This window comes from Pinus tabuliformis, chromosome 9, assembly GCF_031772625.1.
Source record: "Pinus tabuliformis cultivar Carrire ecotype Pingquan chromosome 9, CPIR1, whole genome shotgun sequence".
Classification (NCBI taxonomy): domain Eukaryota; kingdom Viridiplantae; phylum Streptophyta; class Pinopsida; order Pinales; family Pinaceae; genus Pinus; species Pinus tabuliformis.
The window spans coordinates 1,891,638,107-1,891,649,398 of record NC_142307.1 but is presented as its reverse complement, the minus strand read 5'-3'; positions in this window follow the sequence as shown (position 1 = coordinate 1,891,649,398).

Genomic DNA, 11,292 nt, shown 5'->3' with positions numbered 1-11,292 from the left:
CTTTTTTCTACCCATCTCTAGGTGAATAGGTGCTCCATCTCTTCCCATTTTGTAATAGAGTTATTAGGAAGCCCTTTAAACCATTCTCTTACTTCTCCATCCAAGGATTGAACAAAAGGTCTTAGAAAAACATCAAGATGTTCAATATTTAAGTTTTCTGCAAAATTACAAAATACTAATATATGATTCTTTGTTGTTTGTTCATCCTCCCCTGTGAAACGAGGAAGAATCTTCAAGTATTCTTATGGAATTTGATTCAACTATTGTGGCAATTGAATAGGTGCATACTTATTCATAAAAAATGCAGGTGCTGCCATATTTGCTCCTGAATTTACTGGACCTTGATTACCAACAGATGCGGAACCTGACTGAGGAGTAAATGGAGTGTGCAAAGGTGGAAATGTAGTTACAGGTTTAGGCTAAATAACTATAGCAGATATTGAAAAAGAAACAGACTCTAAAGACTGTACCTGACAGTTGGGTTTTTGGAATGAATTGGACGTAGAAGGTGACTCTTGGTCAATAAAAGATAAATGTGAAAGATGTGATGAACTGTTGCCTGGTGCAGACAGTGTAGGAATTGGTGTAAGTGGAGTTTTAGGCCTTCCAATCCTCTTGGAAACTATCCTCTCAGGATTTGAAAGGGCTTGAACTTTCTATTATGAGGTATTTGACCTTGTATGGGGTCTCTTTGGAGCCAGAGTTATTACTTTTGTTCAAAACAACCAAATATTTCCTCCTCATTGAACAACCAGAGGAAAATATTGAAAACCAGGGAAAAGTGTTCTTGTCTTCTCTCCCTGGAAACAATGTCAATTAATGTTGTACCTTAAGAAACCAATTTCCTAGCTATGTAGAAATTGTGCTTAAGACATTAATGTTTATGAGTATTGTCACTTGATTGTCACTTAATTGTATGTTATATTCTCAAATGAAGGACCTGAAAGACTTGGTTTTAAACCCTCAATACTTAGGTGACATGAAAATCTCAGAATGCCATTTGATTTCTAAAAATAAATGATGAATGAAGAAGGCTTGAAGAAGTCATAGAAAATATGTTGTTTTACACAGAATCTACTATCTGTGACACTTGGAGAAGTTAAAGATAATATGATATCTTACACAAAAACTGCTATTTGTAACTTAGAATAATAGCAGAGGTGGGAACTTCAAGTATAGGAGCACTCTTTTAAGGGAATTTAACTTCATTTACATAAGAAAATAAAGAATTGCAGCTTCATTACCATACTTAAAGGAGGAAAGAAATTGATGACACATAACAGAGAAGTCACAAAATCATACCCAACAATGTGTGGAAAACTCCTAATTCTTTCATTAATCAACAGTTGTATCATGAATACAGTGGCCTAGTCTCCAGGTTCTCTAAAATTCGAACCCCTCATTTGTAAATTTTCCTCCTTTTATACATTATGAGACAATTGGTAATCACCAAAAACTTCAAACTACTTAACTATTCTCCTAACTGCCTAAAGTAAAAATTATCACAGAATATTACATAGAGGGTAAAAGACACCTCATTCTCAAGAAGATAAAATAACAGGAATTAATGGAAATTATAAGGTGATGGCTGTTCGCTATTCGAATCTGTAGCTTGAGCCTGTGGTTCTGTTGATGTATCTTTTTGTTGCTTTTTCACCCATTAATGGAGTAATGGAGGAAGTGGCGGGGTATGGTGAGTGACGTGGGAAATTAACAGATGAAAGCGGTGGAAGATGTGGAATGAGCGACGCGGGGCAGAAAACTTTGGGAGCTCACTACAGGCGTAAAGAATGTACGGGAGCTTTCAACGAGGTTGAACCCCCACAGTAATTTCAGACCACACATTGTGGTCAACCATTGTAACATCATGGTCAACTGTGGTGGTTGAGCTTTAATTAATCTTCATGCTCATTGCTTCCCCGAAGCACACCTCAAAGTACTTATCAAGCTATCGCTTGATCATGACTCTTGAACCTACATGAACTTTAGACAATGGCAAACCTTTGGAACTCAAAAGAATTAATACTCTGGTTCATAAACCTATCACGTCCGCCTTTTCAATGCCCCTTTGACTCTCATATGGACCCGATAGGAAATAAAAACTGCCAGTTAATGATTTATCGGGTACGATTTTAAAGATAGAACCTGATTACTTTCCGACCCGATATTTGGCCCGGACTTCAGTTAATTAAACTATATTTGATACACCATCGCATCTGATCTCTGAAATAAAACCCATTCTAGTTAAATATGTGATTGCCGTCGGATCTGTGGCTTATTGATTGGACGACCTAGATCTTCTCGTGAGTTTATCACTTTCTAAAGCTGTTAATAATATAAGATCAAACATTTCTTTCAAATCTTCGCATTTATTTTTATTTCCGTTATAGCATAATATTTGTTTTTTCTTTCATATTTTTGATAAAACTAAAAATAAAACTTAAATAACAATGGATGCTACAACAAGAGGAATACCCAAATGATCTACAGATTTCCAGGCTTGGTTGAAGATAGTAGAGTTGTCCTGGTCAGCAGTATGGGAAAGTCTAGTGGTACCAACATTAATGAGGAAGTGAAGTAACTCATGTGGTAATTGATAAACATTCACACATCCAAACCAAGGATCCAAACCAGTGTGAACCAAGTTTCCATTCCCAATCCTCCAGGTTAATCCATCTCAGATGAATGCAAGTGAGTTGAGTATCGCCTTCAAAATCGTAGATATATTTGATATGTTCCAATTTGGTTGCTTGATCCAATCAAGAGTATGGAGTGGGGAAATGTACTTCTGAGTGACCACCTCTGACCATAGGTTCCTTAAAGTGAGAACATTCCATCCCATTTTGGCTGCTAAAGCACTTGCAAAGGCTTCTATTTTTTTCATGCGATCCACCCCATTTCTTTGGATGTGCTATAATGTCCCATATGGCCCAAGAAAAGGTGTGACCTTATTGTTTTCCCTTCCACAAAAACCTATTATAGAAATGTTGTATTCGGTCTAGTATGTGCCTCTGAATCTAAGCCAGAGACATCCAATAGACCAGAGTAGCTTCCAATACTAATTTGATGAGAATGAGTCTGCCTGGCCTAGAAATCCATCTATGATGCCAGATATTTAGGTGCCTTTCTATTTTGGCCACTAGGCAAACCCAGTTAGTAATATTGTACTTAATAGGCTTGAGTCTAAATCCTATATATTTAAGCCCATTATCAAAGTGGAGGATAGTATAAAGAAATCTCTGCTGCGTTGTGTGGATTTAATGTAAAGAGAAACCAACAGTTGTTAGTGTCGATTTTAGTTTGTTTCATTCCATAATGGTAGAAAAAATGAAAGATTTGAGAATAGAGGAAAATTTTATAATGTCACCAATCGATCCATTAAGAAATATGAGAACATCATCTACAAAAAGGAGGTGGGTAAGGATGCAGCTGTTGGTGATCTTAATGCCCATCAATCTGCCCAGTATTTTTTCCTCGGATATGTACTGACTCAACCCTTCCATGACCAACAAGAAAATAAGTGGTGAGAGTGGACAACATTTTCTGAGGTGTCATTCAAAATCAAAGAAAGGTGAAGCAGATCCATTAATAAGAACACTATATGAAACATTAGAAATACAACACATAATCCATTGACTGAAACTTAAAGGAAAGCCAAAGTGAGTCAATGGCATTCTCAGGTAGAGCCAAATGGTTCAGTCAAAAGCCTTATACAAATCTATCTTAAGTATGGGCCGGAAGTCATTGAAGTTCTGGGGGTCATTCGATTTGAGTATGAGAGAAATGAAGGTATAACTAAATGCATCATACATTCGACCACTAACCCAACATTCTTCAATAACCTGAAGACTATCATTACCAAAAACTTCGAATAAGGCAAGGTAAAATTCAACCGGCTAACCATCCATTCGAGGGCTCTTGTCTTTCTTGAACCATTTGAGGATGCCTTCTAGTTATCCCAGAGTAACAGACAGTACAAGCTCCTCTTTTACTTAATGGTTTATAAATCTAGGAAACAACTCTGCCACCTTGACGATCTCTGCAATGGTAGCATCCAGTGGATCTTTGAATAACCAACTGAAATGTGATGTAGTAAGGGTAGCTAGTAGATTAAAAGTTTTTTCTTGGTGGCAAGTGTCATCCTCCAAGTGCTAGATGGTATTGATGGCCCATCGACCATTTGCATACCGATGGTAAAACTTCGTATTATCATCCCAAGACTGAAGCCAAATAGCTCGACTCCAGAGTCTCTAGCTTTCCTCTCTATCTTTTAGTATGTTGTTCCAATCTACTTCAATTTTAATTAGTCGATCATTGGCTTCTGAGGTTTCGAAACCACATCCATCTCTATCCACCAGATTTGTAAGTTTAAATTTAACGCCTTTAAGAATATGGTCATCCTTAGCTCTTTTTTCTCTGGCCCATTCAATAGATTTGTGTTTGAGATAGAACATATTTTTAGGAAATGCTTCAGAAACAGACTGACTAGGAGCAGGTGGGTGAGGTTTTCAATAATCAGTGACCATGTTAGTGTACCCCTCATCTTTGATCCAGGTTGAGTTGAATTTATAGGGGACTTTTGGCTTACGGTCAGCACTAGAAAATTCAACGTAAATAGGGGAGTGATTAGACAAGCCACCTGAGCCCACCCATTGCCTATATAGTGAAAAATGGTCCAAAGGTTCTTTAACAAGGAACCGATCCAACCTTCTGGCAAGCATAGCCTCTCCAGTCCTCCGATTACACCGAGTAGGTTGAATCTGCACCATAGGAGTATCAATTAGGTGATGGTCCTCCAACAATGAGCTAATATGATCAGATAGAGGGTAAATATATGCATTGTGTCCCCAGTATTTAGCATGGCCAATATATACATTAAGATCGCCTCCAAGAATGATATTTCCAGCTTGCATGTATGAGTGATTAAGGAGTTTTTCTCAAAAAAAATTCCCGGTTGATGTAGGCTCCATAAACATTGATTAGTCTCAATTCCTTCCCAAGATAATAGGTAATTATATCAGCTCCAATGATACCCTCACGCCTAGATATTAAGAAGATTTACAATCTAAGGATTATAACCAAATTCCATGCCACTAGATCGTCCATGGACATCCAATGCATAGAAGTGCCAACTGGGTACAAGCGATTTTAGAGAGGGGGTGATCTGGTCACTAAGTGCAAGAGTTTCCTGTAAGTATATAATGTCCACCTTGTTGAGCCTCAAAATTACTCTTTCCCTAGCAACTCTTCTCATTCCTTTTCTTTGTTTTTCCATAAGATAGATGCATTCTCATCACTAATAACTGGTATATACTGTCTTGAGGAGGACATTTAGTGATTTACATGTTATGATTTTTATGTTTTGCTATTTGAATAAATTTTTGTATATTAGCTACAAAACACAGTCTATTCTACAGCTAACCGGCTGTTCTGCAACTACCTCCATGCTCTAACAGGTTCTAGTTGTTAGAAGGAGAAACTAGCCACATGGGCAGCTTTGAAATCATCATGACATGGACCCTGGCCTATTCATTCAGACCAGTTCGACAAAGAAGATGGCATAAGACTACGGTCAATGAATAAGTCAAACAGAAAGAGACCGAGGGTAATAGGACTCTGTTTCGTGGTTAACTAATGCATTTCATAGTGATGGGAAGCATTATCTGGAGCAACTACCTATACCTACGGACTCCAACAACCACCTATACAAACAAATACAACAACCACCATGTCTTGGATATATTTCTCCAGCAGCCGAGGAAGAAATTTTGCATATCTGTGTTCTACGTGTTTGGCTATAGCATGCATTTCTCCACAAACTGTTATATGATTTTTCTTATAAATACCTCTGTAAGGGACCGAAGAAAAAAAGTAATAGTTTTAATGTGAAATCGAAGTTCTAGCTTTGTAATTTTTGGGCGTTTTGTGTCCCTGTTTTAATATGAGAAGACCACATGTTTTTATGAACATATAAAGGGGTTTTCTCAGATTTGATTGAGCAAGCGTAGCCTAATCAATTGCAGAGGGCCCCTGCACTGAAGAAGGTTTCATTTCAATTTATTTTTCTTCTTCATGTTAACTGTAAATTCATCATTTTCTTTCTAAAACAGTGTTTATAATCATTTTCTTACTAACAATGTTTATAATGCAATTTCTATCATTTTTCTTACTAACAGTGTTTATGATTTAGAGCAGTTTCCATTAGCTTGATTTCTTTTTAGTTATTATCAGTAGTTTAGAAGATAGAGCTCAATAGTGTAATCCTGTTTATTCAATTGAAAACTAACCTTGTTTCAGGATGAGAGTAGGATTGAAGAATGATAAGGATACATTGTTGAATAGTTTACTTCATTTACTGTTTTGCTAGTTTAAATTCTCAATTAATCTGATTAGTGTCATTTACTGTCTTTTCCATTTCATTTTTAGTTTAAAATACTAACTCATGGTGTTAATGAATGTTTAATGAAAACCCTTCAAGTTGATAATTCATCCTTAACTAAGTGGTTGAACATTCTATCTATGCAATGAGTTATTTCTGCATCTTTGTATTTTCTTTCTCTTAGATTAATGATGTACAAAATTACTTAAATGTCATCCCAAGGAGACTTTCTCCCAAAATTGAGAGGTAGAATAACCAAGTAATTTATTTAGTTTATTTCTGTAATTAGTTAGACATCAGTTGCAAATTTCATTTTCAATTTTAATTCATGATTTGGAAATAATGGTAAAATAAGAATAGAAACTTTGTTTTCATTTCTTTCTTAGCTTTGTTTCCATATATTTCTTAGCTCTGTTTTCATTTTTAGATTTTGAGCAGTCTTTAAGAAAATTAGATTTAGTTTTGATAATTTACATTGTAAATCATTAGGAATTAAAAGACCAAAAACCCCCAAAACAACATAAAACATAAAAGCAACGAAGCAAGAAGCGTTAGCTAGCACAAAAAGTGCACTACACTTCATCAGTTTATGATACCCAGACTGATAATTTATGTAAAGCAATTTAGTATACTAAATTGACCAAATATTTTGGCACCACTGTCGGGGAATTGTAACTAGGTATCTTTATCTATTACATTAAAAAAAAAATGATATGCATAGAGAAAGATACTCTAGGGGTAGATTTATAGCTAGAGGCAGAAGTTCAATTCCTACAACACCACCTACTCCACCAAGAACAAGAAAATATACACCTCCATCCCAAACTCATACTCCTAGTCATAGAACTCCTAAAATTCCAGGGGAAGAAATCCAATCAAAAGAATCTCCTACTTCATCTACCAAGTCAGTCCTAGAGGAGAAAAATATCGAATCTCCAACAGCAGGAATAGCCTCTTTCGCTTCCACGGAAGAGCACATTTTAGTTGAAGAATTATGAATACCTGGTGAGGAAGAAGAAGTAGAACCTCTCTCCCATATCCCATTAATAGAAGAACCAGAGGAGGAGATAGTAACCTTGCAGGTTGAACCCTATATTGACTCTGAAGAAACTATAATGGCAGAAGAAGAACAGGATGGAGAATTCTCACTGTTTGGAGGAGGGGGTAGAGGAAGAGGTAGAGTAAATAATGGAGGAGGTAGAGGAAATAATGGAGAAGGTAGAGGAAATAGGGAAATAGGGAAATAGATAATTCTTTTGGATTCCCTGTAGTGGATGAAGAAACAAATGCACAACGATAAATATCTCACCTTCTGTCCTCCCAAACTTCCATGGGTTAAAAAGTGAGGATCCTAGAACATTTTTATTTGAGTTTTAAGTCTTGTGCAGAACCTATGATTATCTAGAAGACTCTCAAAAACTTAAGTTGTTCCCTTCAATATTGAAAGGAGCTGCTTTGAAGTGGGTCATGGGGTTAGTCACTCAGTCCATTAGAACATGGAATGACATGAAAAAAAGTTTTTGGATAGGTATTTGGATTATTGCGTGCCTACCAATCACAAAGATGAAGTGTTCAAAATGATGCAAAGAGAGGATGAAAAATTAGAGGATTTGATTGAGAGATTCAACTATAATTTGAAAAGAGAAAAGGTGGATAATTTAGATGAAGATACCTTGAAAGCTCTTTTATTAAAAGCCATTAGAGATGAGTGGATAGATATCCTTAACATTATGGGGAAGGGAGATATCTCTCAGCTTCCATTAAATGATATAGGAGAATTATGTGTTCATCTCTCAAGAGGGAAATCTAAAACTGGGAAAGGTCCAATATATCCTTCTCTTATTAGAGTAAACAAATCTGCAACTGGATCTGTAAGTAGAGCATAAATTCGTAATATGCTTGGTGAATTTAAAACTGACATTCTAGGGAGTCTAAGTGAGCAAATAGACACCCTTAAATTACAAAACAAGTAGAAAACTGAGGCTGATGCTTTAGCCATTTTTTGTCCAAAATGCAGAAAAAAACATGCTCTAAGAGAATGTCCTTTGGATGCAAAAGTTGTAGAAACTTGTATGATTTGTTCAGAAAGCCATGAGACCAAGGGTTTTCCTTCAATTGCAGGTAATAAGGCTGTCTTTCAAGAGGAAAGAGTCCCAAATTCTATAGAACCTCTTTGTTTTCTTGCTAGAAAACCTTGGCAGGGGCTACAAAATCAGGGATTTAACAATCAAATGTATCTTCAACCCCCACCAAATTGGAATTATTGGCAGCAACCTTGGCCTCAACCTCAATCTCAATCTCAAAATTGGCCTCAATCTCAATCGTGGGCACAAGGAGTACAAAATCCTTATGGGAGATTTTCTCAATATTATCAATATCCTCCATCATATCAGCATTATCCTTCCCCACACATTTAGCAACAAAATCAACAACCACAACTTCAAAATCAGAACCCTCAACTTTCATTACCATTTCCACAACAATCTCCACAACAAAACCAAAATCCCCAACTTTTACTGCCATTTCAGCAGAGACCAAATCAGCTACCTGCCCAACCATTACCAAACCCCAATAATAAAAATCCTCAGAATGCTTACATGGTAGAAGGACAACAATTTCCAACCTATATGATTACTCCTCTAGATCTTAATGATGTTCAACTGAGATCTGGTAGGGTATTAGAAAAGGAAAGACCTTCTGTAGTTATTTAGGAACATGACAGTTCCGAGGAAGATTCTCTAAAGGTCAATAAAAGTTTTGAGGGAACATCTCTCCAAAAACAAAACATTGAAAAAGAAAAACAAAAAGAATTATTGAACACAACTCCTATCATTTAGCAACCAACATCTACTTCTACACCTCCTTTTCTTGAAAGATTACAAATTGATAGAGGAGTATAAAAGCAGATTATGTTGCCCAATTATGATTTTCTAGATGAATTGAAGAATGTCTGTATCAAAATCCCTTTGCTACAATCGGTTAAAGAAATTCCAATTCTAGCCAAAACAATAAAGGAGTTGAGAATAAAACCAGGAAGAAAAAAAAAGGAAACAAAAAGAATTCACCTGGTAGGAAAAATAGCAGACATAACGAGGGGAAAAAATACCATACAAAAATATGTGGATCCAGGAAGTCCAATTGTGAAAACACATATCAATGGAGTTAAAATTCCAAATACATTGATTAATTTAGGGGCAGAAATAAACATCATGAGCAAATAAACCATGGAACAACTTAAGCTTCCTAATATTCTTTACACACCTACATTACTGCAATTAGCGGACAGATCTATAATCAAACCAGACGAAGTGTTAGAAGATATTTCAGTATCCTTAGATTCTTGGGAATATCCTATTGATTTTATGATCTTTACACCCAAGAACAATCTAGGATGACATCCACTTATTTTAGGAAGACCTTGGCTGGCCACAGCTGATGCTTTTATTAGCTATAGATCTGGTGACATGTATATTTTTGATGGTAATTCAACAAATTTTTTTTCTCTATATCCTCCAACAAAAGCAATCATAGAAATAGATAACAAAGAATGGATTGATGATGAAGATGATATTCAACCTCTCTTTACTATTTTAGATATTAGTGAAGATAGTCAAATTTTAAATACATTGGAAAATTTTGAAGCATCTTCAGAATATGACCATGAACAATTTCAAGAAAAATCTAATGTTGAATATTTTTCATCTAGGTAGATGTATCTCTATTCTATGGAAGAGTTTGGTAGCTCTACAATTGAAATTTTTCCAGGTAGGACATTGAACATAAACAAAAACTTGGAGAAACTACAACAAGAAGAGCTAATCAAAACATTACAAAAACATTCTGCTGCATTTGCATGGGAAGACACTGACATGAAAGAAATTAATCTTAAGACTTGTATCCATCACATCTACATTGAAGAAAATTGTAGACCTATCAGACAACCTCAGAGAAGGATGAGTCCAAATCTTAGAGAGATTGTGAAATAAGAGCTCCAAAAATTACTGAATGTAAACTTCATTTACCCAATTTCAGATAGCCAATGGGTTTCTCCTTTGGTAATTGTGCCTAAAAATAATGGTAAATGGAGGGTTTGCATTGATTATTGAGAACTAAATAAAGCAACCCTTAAATATCATTTTCATTTGCCTTTTATAGATCAAGTGTTAGATACATTAGCAGGTAAAAAGTATTTCTCATTCCTGGATGGTTTTAGTGGTTATAATCAAATTCAGGTAGCACCTGAAGATCAGGATAAAAACACATTTACTTGTCCATGGGGAACACATGCCTACCAAGTACTTCCTTTTGGGTTATGTAATGCACCTGCAACATTCCAAAGAGCAGTACTAGGGATTTTTTCTGATCTAATACATGATTGTGTAGAGGTAGATATGGATGACTTTACAGTCTATGGAAATACATTTGAAGAAGCTTTGGGGAATTTGGAAAAATTTCTTAAAATATGTAAAGAAGCAAACCTTTCAATAAGCCATGAAAAAAGTTTTATGATGTTTACAGAAGGTATTGTTTTAGGACATCACATGTCAGGAGATGGGATTAAAGTTGACAAATCTAAAGTTGTAGTCATCTCTAAATTATCAATTCCAAAATGCCAAAAGGATGTTAGAAGTTTTCTAGGATTTACAAGATACTATATAAGGTTTATAGAAAATTTCACTAAAATAGCATCCCCACTCTTCAAATTGCTTACCAAAGATTGTGAATTCAATTGGAATTCTGATTGCTAGTTGGCATTTGAAACCTTAAAATCAAAAATTTCTGAAGCACCCATTTTAAGAGGTCCAAATTGGAAACTCCCTTTCCATATTTCAATAGATGCTTTAGATACAACTTAGGGAGCTGTATTGGGACAAAAAGATTTGATTCCTTATGCCATTTAATATACAAGTAAG